Source organism: Natator depressus, chromosome 6 (genome assembly GCF_965152275.1).
Source record: "Natator depressus isolate rNatDep1 chromosome 6, rNatDep2.hap1, whole genome shotgun sequence".
In the NCBI taxonomy this organism is placed as follows: Eukaryota; Metazoa; Chordata; order Testudines; family Cheloniidae; genus Natator; species Natator depressus.
Genome location: NC_134239.1, coordinates 65,293,192 through 65,306,950, shown reverse-complemented (window position 1 = coordinate 65,306,950; position 13,759 = coordinate 65,293,192).

The window sequence follows — 13,759 nt, the reverse complement described above, 5'->3', positions numbered from 1 at the left end:
TACACTAGAGACCTTACAGCGACAGACCTGTACCACTGTAGCTGTACCACTATAAGATCTCTTGTGTAGCCACTCTACGCCAATGGGAGGCAGCTCTCCCATCAACATAATTAAACCACCCCTAATGAGTGGTGGTAGCTATGTCAGCAGGAGAAGTTCTGCTACTGACTTAGAACTGTGCATATGGCCACTTGTGCTGGTGAAACTTATGTCCCTCAGGGGGGTGTTTTTTCACACCCCTGAGCGACATAAGTGTTGCCAACATAAGTGGTAGTGTAACATGGCCTCACGTTGTTAACAGTTCTGACCATTAAGGAACTCTGTCTTCACTAACAAGGACAGCTCCCAGACTGCTGCGCTGGGCATCGCAACATGGGGAGTAGATGGCCAGCCCTCTGTGGAGAAAGAGGTGGTTAGGGACTATTTAGAAAAGCTGGACGTGCACAAGTCCATGGGGCCGGACGAGTTGCATCCGAGAGTGCTAAAGGAATTGGCGGATGTGATTGCAGAGCCATTGGCCATTATCTTTGAAAACTCGTGGCGAACGGGGGAAGTCCCAGATGACTGGAAAAAGGCTAATGTAGTGCCCATCTTTAAAAAACGGAAGAAGGAGGATCCTGGGAACTACAGGCCGGTCAGCCTCACCTCAGTCCCTGGAAAAATCATGGAGCAGGTCCTCAAGGAATCAATCCTGAAGCACTTACACGAGAGTAAAGTGATCAGGAACAGTCAGCATGGATTCACCAAGGGAAGGTCATGCCTGACTAATCTAATCGCCTTCTATGATGAGATTACTGATTCTGTGGATGAAGGGAAAGCAGTGGATGTATTGTTTCTTGACTTTAGCAAAGCTTTTGACACTGTCTCCCACAGTATTCTTGTCAGCAAGTTAAAGAAGTATGGGCTGGATGAATGTACTATAAGGTGGGTAGAAAGTTGGCTAGATTGTCGGGCTCAACGGGTAGTGATCAATGGCTCCATGTCTAGTTGGCAGCCGGTGTCAAGTGGAGTGCCCCAGGGGTCGGTCCTGGGGCCGGTTTTGTTCAATATCTTCATAAATGATCTGGAGGATGGTGTGGATTGCACTCTTAGCAAATTTGCGGATGATACTAAACTGGGAGGAGTGGTAGATACGTTGGAGGGCAGAGATAGGATACAGAGGGACCTAGACAAATTGGAGGATTGGGCCAAAAGAAACCTGATGAGGTTCAATAAGGATAAGTGCAGGGTCCTGCACTTAGGACGGAAGAACCCAATGCACAGCTACAGACTAGGGACCGAATGGCTAGGCAGCAGTTCTGCGGAAAAGGACCTAGGGGTTACAGTGGACGAGAAGCTGGATATGAGTCAGCAGTGTGCCCTTGTTGCCAAGAAGGCCAATGGCATTTTGGGATGTATAAGTAGGGGCATAGCGAGCAGATCGAGGGACGTGATCGTTCCCCTCTATTCGACATTGGTGAGGCCTCATCTGGAGTACTGTGTCCAGTTTTGGGCCCCACACTACAAGAAGGATGTGGATAAATTGGAGAGAGTCCAGCGAAGGGCAACAAAAATGATTAGGGGTCTGGAACACATGACTTATGAGGAGAGGCTGAGGGAACTGGGATTGTTTAGTCTGCGGAAGAGAAGAATGAGGGGGGATTTGATAGCTGCTTTCAACTACCTGAGAGGTGGTTCCAGAGAGGATGGTTCTAGACTATTCTCAGTGGTAGAAGATGACAGGACAAGGAGTAATGGTCTTAAGTTGCAGTGGGGGAGGTTTAGGTTGGATATTAGGAAAAACTTTTTCACTAGGAGGGTGGTGAAACACTGGAATGCGTTACCTAGGGAGGTGGTGGAATCTCCTTCCTTAGAAGTTTTTAAGGTCAGGCTTGACAAAGCCCTGGCTGGGATGATTTAATTGGGGATTGGTCCTGCTTTGAGCAGGGGGTTGGACTAGATGACCTCCTGAGGTCCCTTCCAACCCTGATATTCTATGATTCTATGATTCTATGAACCCATGCCATCGTTTTGCCATATTAGAGGTGTAAGCCCCAGTGTCCTGGTCATATTTGAATTTAGGTGTAGTCCCCTTGCATTTCCAGTCGGATATGGTATTTATCCTCACTTATCATCCTAAAATACAGTACACCGCTAAACAGATGCCATATTTCACCCTAGAGATGGTTCCATGTAGAGTGAAGTAATTCCTATAGGTAGCTTGAACAAACAGTAAAGTTTGTAAATCCATTTGATGAAAATGTAAATCCAAAGCTTTGAAATCCATTTGATGAAAGGTATCGTATAAATTTAAGATCTTTATGATCATGCATAGGTATTAGGAGAATTCTAAATGCAAATTTTTTGTTGATAAGAGAAAAAATAATAGGGACAGTGAGCCCTGGAAACAGTACCAGCTCAGAAGGAAGAACACTGCCTACTGTATTACCAACACACCTCTTCCTGCACCACACTGGGTTTCCTGAGGCCCTCCAATCCAAGGTTTGACCAGACCCAACCTTATGAGGTCTGGTGAGCTCCCTGCTCAAGGTGGTGTGATTGCAAGCTTGCCATCTGAGCATTATCCTTATAGCAAAAGCCCTGGAATGCACAAACAACACTCTCAGCTTTGTTCTTTTGTTGCAAAATTGGTTCTGTTCCCAATTTGAGCAGCTTTTCAGCTCAGGCCTCCCCTCCCAGGGCACTGCAGTGATGTATGTTGGCCAACCCAGCCTGATAAGAATATAATGTTATGTATGCCAGGAGGCTAAGTGAACCTTAGGTAAAGAAACAACATTGCTGCATTCTGCAGAGAGAAAAGAAATTCTAATGCACTTGCCCTTGGTTTGTAAAAGCCTACCTACATTTGAAGGTCCTAATGTTGATAGTGGGATGCTGTACGTAAGTGGAGTGCAAACTGTGGATTATTACTGATATCTAACCAAGCCATTCTGTAGATTGTATTATGGAAAATTAGTTTTGTTCAATGATCCAAACAACACACTGCACTACAATTTTGTTTTTAAAATGTATTTCTTTCTCTGTACACTATTAAGCATGGCCTATATTACAGCAATGCCCTGAGGAAAATGTGAATAACAGCTATCATAGCTTTAGTTCTCTGAGTGCAGCATAAAGCTGAAAGTGCAGGAGAATCCATCGTTAGAGCTGCCAAGAGAATTTTTGAGTCCTGGGAAGGAAGGAATTAATTTCTGAGCCCTGGGTCCTAGAACTTCACAGCTCAGGAAAGGAAGATTTCTTGTCAACTGGAAGCCTTTGATTACAGTTCTGGCCTTTGAGCCTTATCTGAGGCCTCTCTATTTCTCCCTGCTGCTGCCTCAGGATTTTTTTCCATGATTTCCTCAGCCAGCCAGAGCTCCCCAGCCTTCCTTGATGCTCCTATAACATTCATGATTTTCTGCTGGCCTGTTTCAATATTCCCCTGTGCCATCCTTCAGTGAATGTTATGCTCCCCAAAGTCCCTCTTGCAAATTGCATTCACTTCTGACCCTTCTCCAATGCTCTCTAACTCTCCTGTGCCATTAGATACTCACTGATGCTCTACTGACCTCTTCTATGCATCACTAGTCATTTTGGGAGGACACTGAAGTGCTCGTTTTTCTGCCAGAAGCTGGGAATGGGCAACAGGGGATGGATCACTTGATGATTACCTGTTCTGTTCATTCCCTCTGCAGCACCTGGCATTGGCCACTGTTGGAAGACAGGATACTGGGCTGGATGGACCTTTGGTCTGACCCAGTATGTCCGTTCTTATGTGGTGGCATGGAAATAACACACCCACAGACAGTGCAGTCCAGATAAGTGGATGATCCATCAAAATCTTCATTCTGCTTGCAAAGTCTCTGATCAAAGTAACCAGTGTAAGTACTGCATATATACAGACATTATAGTCATCAGCTAGACCATACATGTGCAGCATCGGGGATAGAACACAAGAACTTCAGTTCCTAAAGTGCAGGTTTCTACCACTGGTACTTAATGGGGATTTCCATTAGTTATCATTGGTAATAAGTAAGGCAACGGTTTAGTCATGGGTATTTTTGATAGAAGTATGGACAGGTCATGGGCAATAAACAAAAAATCACAGCCCATGACCTGTCCATGACTTGTACTAAATATACCTCTGAGTAAATCTTAGCTGGGGGGCTGCTGCTCTGGGGGACACCTGGGGGGAGCAACTGCTCTGGGGTGCCCTTGGGGGGCTGTTGCTCTCGGGGGAGGCCGAGGCCAGCAGCACCCATGGTCTGCCAAGCTGTGTCTGCTCCCGCTGCCCCCAGGACCACTTCTCAGGCCATTCCCGGGGCCAGCTGCAGTGGCCACTGCTCGGGCGGTCCCCTGGGCCAGCTGCCTGGGGCTGCCCGAGCAGCAGCCAGTGTGGCTGGCCCTGAATATACCAGGTAAGCAAGGAAGTTTATAATGCTGTATTTGCAAATATCTGAAAACCTAGAATGCAGGGAAGCTGCAGTGATGTGGCCGCTTGAGCCCTAGGAGACTGAAGTAGGAAAAACAAAAAAAAGACAGAACATATCTCAAAAGAGTTTTGAAAACCTACTATTACATGCATTTAATGCTACAGCTTTCTATGTCATTTTCTGCAACTCTGATCTTCCTGTCTTGATACATGCAATTAAACCAGCAATTTAGCTGCTTCCTACTTCATTATTTCATATTTAAAACTATTAATATACAGAGCATTTAAAATAAATGGTTTTGGTCTAGTTATGTTTTACTTTGAATCGGGAGATTGTAAATGATTTTCTGTTCCATTCCATTTTTCCTTTAAATACTAAATAGTAGCCAAGGACAAAAGAGAGACGTTTTCTGCGGAGGTTTGAAAAGATGTAGAGAGTCAGTCATGGTGAGAACTAGAGGAACCATATTCCAGATGGCATGAGACACAGAGAAGCCTCTCACACCAACAATGGTGTTGATGGTATGAAGAAACAAAGATGAAGAGGAGTAAGTATGAAGTGAGGCAAAAGGAACAAGGTGCTGGAGGTGGGCTGGAGCAAATCCATGGAGAATTTTAAAACCAAGATGGTAATTTTGAATTGCATCATGAAATGAATGGGGAATCAGTGAAGTTGTTTGAAATGGGGGGCAAAGTAACCATGCTTCTTTGAAGGTGTGAGGGGATGGTGGACTGAAATCTTCTGCACATGTTGGTGTCTGGAGGAGGTACAAGTACAAGAAAAGGCCATGGAGCTCCAGTGGCAAGGCAAGAGGAGATGAAGACATGGAGGAGGATTTCAGCAGCAGGGAAGTTCAAGCATATGCAAGCAAAAGGTGCAGGAACCTCTTACTCTCAACTGGGAATACGCCTACAATTTTTGTTATCCAGAGGGGCTTTCTCTGGAGAGGCCAAACGAATCCTATAGCAAGAAAAGTGACACACCGTCTTCTAACTATCCCTGTGATAGGAACAGCAGTCTCAGCTTTAACTTGTGGCCTTCCCCTGACAGATCTGTACTCCCTCTCACCACTTTCAATGCATGCAATCATAGTTTCCTAGATTGGGAAAGGATGAGACCTAGGGAAAAGGAGGATCTCTCAACCAAGACTGTACTCAGAGGCCTTGGGTCCATTCAAATAATTAATATAGATGTTACATCATCGTGAATAATCAGATATGCTGAGGAGGTCACAGTGAAGAAGAGGCGTCTGAGGAGAGCATTTGTTTCCTAAATTGGGACAAAGGACTATGGGGACTGGGCAGGTCCTAGTCTGCTTTTATGGGAAAGTCTATCATGCATGAATGAGTATAATGGTGAAACGATGGAAAGTTAATCTTTTTATGTGGCTTCTGTTCCAGAAAAATAAAAAGAGAAATGAATTGTAATAACAGTCCTCTGGTTCTACCATATCTGCACCTAATCACACCTACAGGATGAAAAACCATTTAGACAGATGACTAAGGGCAAGATACTGCTCCCCCTTAAGCTAACAAGGCACCCATTTTTAAAAGCTCTGCATGCAAAATGCTTCATGGGTGAATGTGTATGCAAATCTCTGATGTGTGCAAGCTCACTGGCCTTACTTTGTGGGAACTGTTGTAATAATTCATAAAAGAGAGGGAGTATGGTGTAATAATTGGGCCTACAAATTTTCTGTAATTGTGAGCGCAAGTCTTAAAAGTATGTAAAAGTTATTTTCTTTATCTTTAATAGAAGGTTAAAAGGATCTTTAATAGTGTGTTTGCCATGGTACTAAGCAGGCTAAGGTCTCTGTGCACCAAACCCCAAACTTAGTTTAACACTGTTTAATGATGGACAGTAATTGAGTTATGTTAACACCGTTAGCCTATATTCCATCTAAAATAATGCAACAGAACCACCTGTAAATCTGCTAAGTCTATTGGGTTTTTTTGTAGATAACAGATCTTTGGGCTTTCTTACATGTCTGCAGGGAAATTGAAGCAATCTGCTGGTTTTTCCCATGCCAGGCTCAGGCGTTTGATGTGTGGGGAATTCATTTGAAATCAGAGAGTGATCTAGGAAATAGCCCTGTCAGTAACGTGCATCCAAGTCATCTGTTCCCTTCACTTTTCTCATAATTTAGATTAACCAAATCTAGATTCATTGGACGATCACACAGAGAAATCTAAACAAATATTCTCCCCCTCCCCCCTTTTATTAAATAGCCACATTTTTCAGACTTGTCATTTAATCCCCTTCAAGTTTGAAAGATGCTATCAGAATTTCTTGGGCCGACACCTCACTATTCAGATTCCCTGAGGTCAGAGAGAAAAGCTTTTGTAAAAATAAAACAAAAACGGAATGGATCTTTTGGATGCCTCCCTTTCCCTTGTACAACCATAATCTATTATTACTATTTTGGCTTTGAACACAAGTACAATGCTGTTGAGAACTGCTTGACGTTCTATATTTCCTATTCATAGATTTTAAAGCCAGAAGGGACCATCCTAATCATCTAGTCTGACCTCCTATATAACATAGAACCTCACCCACTAATTTCTGCATCAAGCCTGTAATTTCTTTTTGAGCTACAGCATATCTTTTAGAAAGTCATCCAGGCTTGATTTATAGACTTCAAGTGTTGGAAAATCCACCACATCCCTAGGTAACTTGTTCCAATGCTTAATTATCCTCTCTGTTAAAATTGTGTCTGATTTCTGGTCTGAATATGTCTAGCTTCAGCTTCCTATCATTGGATCTCATTCTACCTCCTTCTGTTAGACTAAAATAGCCACATACTATCAGAAATCTCCTCTTCTTGTAGGTACTTGTAGATCACAAGCAGGTCACCTCTTTAACATAGTCTTGGATAAATTAAATAGCCTGAGCTTCTTTAGTCTCTCACCATAAGGCATGTTTTCCGGACCTCAAATCAATTTTTTAGCTCTTTCCTGAACTACCTCTAATTTGTCAACACCCTTTTTGCAATGGGGACATTGCATCAGTGGGCATCCATCCGCGGGCAGAGTATTCCAGTAATGTGTCGCTAATGCTATATATAGAGGAAATACACCTCCCTACCCCTACTGATACGTCCAAGGATTACGTTCACCCTTGTAGGGTGTTGCTGCACAGCAGCTGGGAGCATGTTCCCTGGCATGGGCAGACAGACGCACGCTAACTCTGCTTGAGCTAGCACACAAAAAATAGCAGAGTGGCTGCAGGGGCACAGGCAGCGGCTCAGGTTAGCCACCTGAGAACAAAACCACCCGACCTCCTGGGTAGGTACGCAGATGGCTACCTGAGCCACTGCCTATGCTGCCCTGGCCATGCTGCTATTTTTAGTGTGCTCGCTCAAGGAAATTAATGCATGTCTGTCTGCCTGTGCTAGGAAGTGCACTCCCAACTGTGGTGTAGACATACCCTTGGCTACAGCATTGCACTGGAAGCCCATGTTGAACTGGGTTATCTGCTGTGACCCTAAAGTCCTTTTCAGAGTCACTGCTTTCCAAGATCCAGTCCCCCATCTTGTAAGTGTGACGTACATCCTTTGTTCCTAACTGTAGGACCTTGCATTTAGCTGTATTAAAATGCCTGTTTTTCAAATGATCCAGCACTTCAGATTGCTCTTTATAATTGACCTGTTTCCTCATCCTTATTTACCACTCAATCAATTCTTGTGTCATCTACAAATGTTACCAGCAATGACTTTATATTTTCTTCCAGTTCATTGATAAAGATACAAAGTAGCATTGGACCAATGACAGATCTTTGTGAAACCCCACTAGAAACAACACCATTGAAGGATTATTCCCCATTTACAGTTATTTTTTGTTATTAGTCAGTTAACCAGTTTTTAATCCATTTTCTATAGGCTGCATTGAATTTGTATAGTTCTGTTTTTTATCAGAATGTCATGAAGGACAAAATCAAATTCCTTACATAAGTCTAAGTATATTATGTCAACACAGTTACCTTTCTCAACCAAACTTGTAACCTCATCAGAAAATGATATGAAGTTTGTTTGACAAGACCTTCATTCCATAAACCCATGTTGATTGGCATTGAGTATGCTACCAACTTTTAATTCTTTACTGATTGCATCCCATGATTTACCCGGGATCAACACCAGGCTAACTGGACTATAGTTTCCCAGGTCACCCTGTTTACCTTTTTTACATATTGGCACAACATTAGGTATTTCCCAGTCTTCTGGAACTCTCCCAGTGTAATAAGATTTCTTACAAATCAACATTACTGGTTCAGAGAGGTCTTCAGCCAATTATTGTAATACTCTTGGATGCAAGTTATCCAGTCCTACTGAGTAAATATGTTTGTTTAACATTAATAGTTGCTGTTTAACATCTTCCCTAATTACTGATGGAATAGAAAGTATCTCATTATCACTGTAAGATATGACTACATCATCATGCTTCTTTCTGAATACAGAACAGAAATATTTATTAAATACTTATGCCTCTCTCTAACACTTTGTAGGTTAACTAAGTGAAGCACTGGGAGTAATACAAGCATACCTCCACAATGCATTTTAAAATTTGGATGTTTACATTCATTTCTCTCTCTCTTTCTGTGTGTGTGTGTGTGTGTGAGATTTCTCTCTCTCTCTCTCTCTCTCTTTCTCTCTCTCTCTATCAAACTCTAGGATCACCACAATTGCAGGTACCTCCCCATATTTGGGTTTTGTTACAGCATAACTGTAAAATGGGAAGGCACCTGCTTGTGATGGCTTGCACCTTAATTATGCACATATATGCAAATTTCAATCTCGTTTTCTGTTACAGAATATTTTCAGGTTTATAAGCATCTCACATTGTGCTTTGACATTCTGCTATTGTTCATTTAAGATTATTGCTCTTGCATCGACCACACATCTGGTTATGTTACTCTGAAAACTCTAGTGCTGAAATATGTAGATTTGTAAGAACTGTTAGCTATGCTTGCACTTATTAGCAAGAACACTTGGGTTATGCTCTGGGACATAGGGAATTAGGCCAACCTGCTGGGAGTTGTGGGATATGTGGGGACTGCCTTCTTATTGTTTGCTTGCTAATCTGTTTAATGTTTTGTTTGCTTTATTGATCATACTTTTTTCTTTGCCCTTCGTGTTTTTTTCGACAGGAGTTCATATGTATCCTAATTTACGAAATGCTTAAGGTGCTGCATAAACTACACTCTCTTCAGTGAAATCATTCTTAGAAACAGGGTGATACACATTGCGCACATATGCTGATGACAGCTGAAGGCACTGTGAAAAAAACAAACAAACCCCACTAGTTGATTACTCAAAACCCTGTTGCCAGTGACCCCACAACATGATCAATACTGTAACAGTAGCCACTACTGTTAATGGATACTGACCCTGTTATATGACTGGGGTATTAACCTTTGTAATTCAGACACAGGTCAAGTGACTGGAGCCCAGGATTAAAGTTCAATCTCTTACCAACACTGGCATGTATTGCAACCTTATTATAAATACCACCCCCACCAACAGACAAAGGTCCCTGGTACACATCAACTAGAACCATCTAGTGGAATAGGGGTAGGCTTGACATTTAGCCACTGCTATTACAGAAGGGTGGGGAGTCGGGACAGGTTTAATTTCATTGTAAAACATAAGGGCATATGGCAAATTCATATTACGTATTAAAAACGTAATGGGGAAGGAAGGGGAGGGGAATGATCAGACCTGAATGGGTTGATGTCCCTTATTCTAAGCATTTACCACACAAAGGAGGGGACATTTAAATTGTGGGTAAAACTGTGTTGAAACAAACCAACAGAGCTCCATCAGGGCACAGGAGTTGATGGAAACACACCACTAATTGATTATAATAGAAATACCCTCTTCCCCTAAGAAAGCTGTGTAATATATGTTCTTCTTCAGGCTGAAAGAGAGCAGTGCCCTTTCACACCACAAGAACCATTTCATATAGCAGCTGACTTATATATACTGTTGGCATTATGACTGGGTAGCCCATGACCTCTTTGTAGCTCTGTGAATGGGTTCACTCCTGTTTTGAGAGATGAAATCTGGACATAGCCTTAGCTCCCTATAAATCCAATGTTTATAAACTATCTAGTCACCTGCCTGAGAACTCAGGGTTACCTAAGAAGGAAGATGGCTCCAAACAGGCACCAGGTAGTGGACCGCGGAAGTTGTTATACAGAAGAATATTAAGGGAGAGCGAGCCAGCAGTTAGTGTCAATGACATCACATGCCACATGCAGTCTCCTCTACTCAATCAGGTATGAAACCCAACTGGGCTGAACAAAAATATTTACAATTTGGAAACTTAATGCCTTCCTTTGGCCTGGGTGTCTGAAACCTTTTAGGTGAAAAGCAAGGCCTCAGGGAAACTAATAAATTCATGTTTTTTTCCAATAGATGGACTGAAAAAATTAGATTTTAGACTAAATGGGTATAAAAGATGGGGGTGGGGAGGATATTCATTTTATCAAATGGTACATAGCCAAAAAGGGAGAAAGGTAAATGAGTCCATCTTTAAATGGCCACCTTTATAGTTGTCCAAATTGGGACAGTATTCAATTTGAAATCCGTCGGTAAATCTGAGGAGACCATTACACCAGGTTATTTGTTCTGATGTAAGGGCCATTTGGAAGGAGAGAGACCCAGAGCAAACAAAACCACAAGCCATAACTTCAGATCGAGGGTACATACACTGCAGCGGGGAGCGTGCTTCCTAGCACAAGCAAACAAATGTGCACTAGTTCTGCTCATGCTAGCTTGTTAAACATGGCTGTGTAGCTGGGGGTAGCAAGGTCAGCAGCTTGGGCTAGCTGCCTAAGTACAAACCTGCCCGAACCCCCTGGGGGTATGAGGTTGGGCGGCTTGCTACCCCCCAGTGACACTGCTTTAGCATGTGACTGTCTACCTGCGACAAGAGGAAGCGCCCTCCCAGCTGCAGTGCAGGCGTACCCTCAATGTAACTTATGCTACCCTGAAACATGATTTGAAATGGTCATTTCTTTTCATCAGAGCTGGTAGAGATGTGGTAGGGTTAGTCACAAAGGCTAGTAAGCCACATGTTCATAATGTTCCTCTCCTACCTTTCATGACACCCATATTGAGCAATTTGCTGCAGCTGTAGCTAGCTTGGGAGGGAAAGGTGAAAGCAGGCATTCCAGCCTTGGCCCGTGACTGAGGTGAAAAGTCTGAGAGGGTGCCCAGCTGACCACAGCTCCTATAAATGGATTGACATAGAGAAATCAAACCCATTTAGCAGTAAAGTTTTCCTTAAATCTATGTCTTTCTATTCCTTGGATTAGGAAAGGCCATTCAGCATGAGTGACAGGTTTCAGAGTAGCAGCCGTGTTAGTCTGTATCCGTAAAAAGAAAAGGAGGACTTGTGGCATCTTAGAGACTAACAAATTTATTACAGCATAAGATTTCGTGAGCTACAGCTCACTTCATCGGATGTATACAGTTGAAAATATAGTGGGGAGATTTTATATACACAGAGAACATGAAACAATGGGTGTTATCATACAGACTGCTCACCTCAGTCCCTGGAAAAATCATGGAGCAGGTCCTCAAAGAATCAATTCTGAAGCACTTAGAGGAGAGGAAAGTGATCAGGAACAGTCAGCATGGATTCACCAAGGGCAAGTCATGCCTAATTAACCTAATTGCCTTCTATGACGAGATAACTGGCTCTGTGGATGAGGGGAAAGCAGTGGACGTGTTGTTCCTTGACTTTAGCAAAGCTTTTGACACGGTCTCCCACAGTATTCTTGCCAGCAAGTTAAAGAAGTATGGGCTGGATGAATGGACTATAAGGTGGATAGAAAGTTGGCTAGATTGTCGGGCTCAACGGGTAGTGATCAATGGCTCCATGTCTAGTTGGCAGCCGGTATCAAGTGGAGTGCCCCAAGGGTCGGTCCTTGGGCCGGTTTTGTTCAATATCTTCATAAATGATCTGGAGGATGGTGTGGATTGCACCCTCAGCAAGTTTGCAGATGACACTAAACTGGGAGGAGAGGTAGGTACGCTGGAGGGTAGGGATAGGATACAGAGGGACCTAGACAAATTAGAGGATTGGGGCAAAAGAAATCTGATGAGGTTCAACAAGGACAAGTGCAGAGTCCTGCACTTAGGACGGAAGAATCCCATGCACTGCTACAGACTAGGGACCGAATGGCTCTGCAGCAGTTCTGCAGAAAAGGACCTAGGGGTTACAGTAGATGAGAAGCTGGATATGAGTCAACAGTGTGCTGTTGCTGCCAAGAAGGCCAATGGCATTTTGGGATGTATAAGTAGGGGCATTGCCAGCAGATCAAGGGACGTGATTGTTCCCCTCTATTCGACATTGGTGAGGCCTCATCTGGAGTACTGTGTCCAGTTTTGGGCTCCACACTACAAGAAGGATGTGGAAAAATTGGAAAACGTCCAGCAGAGGGTAACAAAAATGATTAGGGGACTGGAACACATGACGTTTGAGGAGAGGCTGAGGGAACTGGGATTGTTTAGTCTGCGGAAGAGAAGAATGAGTGGGGATTTGATAGCTGCTTTCAACTACCTGAAAGGGGGTTCCAAAGAGGATGGATCTAGACTGTTCTCAGTGGTAGCAGATGACAGAACGAGGAGTAATGGTCTCAAGTTGCAGTGGGGGAGGTTTAGGTTGGATATTAGGAAAAACTTTTTCACTAGGCGGGTGGTGAAACACTGGAATGCGTTACCTAGGGAGGTAGTGGAATCTCTTTCCTTAGAAGTTTTTAAGGTCAGGCTTGACAAAGCCCTGGCTGGGATGATTTAGTTGGGGATTGGTCCTGCTTTGAGCAGGGGGATGGACTAGATGACCTCCTCAGGTCCCTTCCAACCCTGATATTCTATGATTCTGAGAGTGATCAGGAAAGGTGAGCTATTACCAGCAGAAGAGCGGGGGGGAGGGAGGGGGGGGAGAGAGAAACCTTTTGTAGTGATAATCAAGGTGGGCCATTTCTAGCACTTTACAAGAACAGTAGGAGGGGAAATAAACAAGGGGAAATAGTTTTACTTTGTGTAATGACCCATCCACTCCCAGTCTTCATTCAAGCCTAAATTAATTGTATCCAGTTTGCAAATTAATTCCAATTCAGCAGTCTCTCCTTGGAGTCCGTTTTTGAAGTTTTGAAGCATGAGTGAATACCTTGGCTGCCGCTATGGAGATGAAACAAGTGCCAGCAGTGTATTTTTGGGAATGGTAAATTAGATTGTATAACCTTGTGAGGTTCCTTGAAGCTCTCTGTAATGAGTCATCACTGAGCCTGATGAGTCACCCATGAGCCTGAGTGACATGCAGCCCCCAGGTTATCAACCAGGG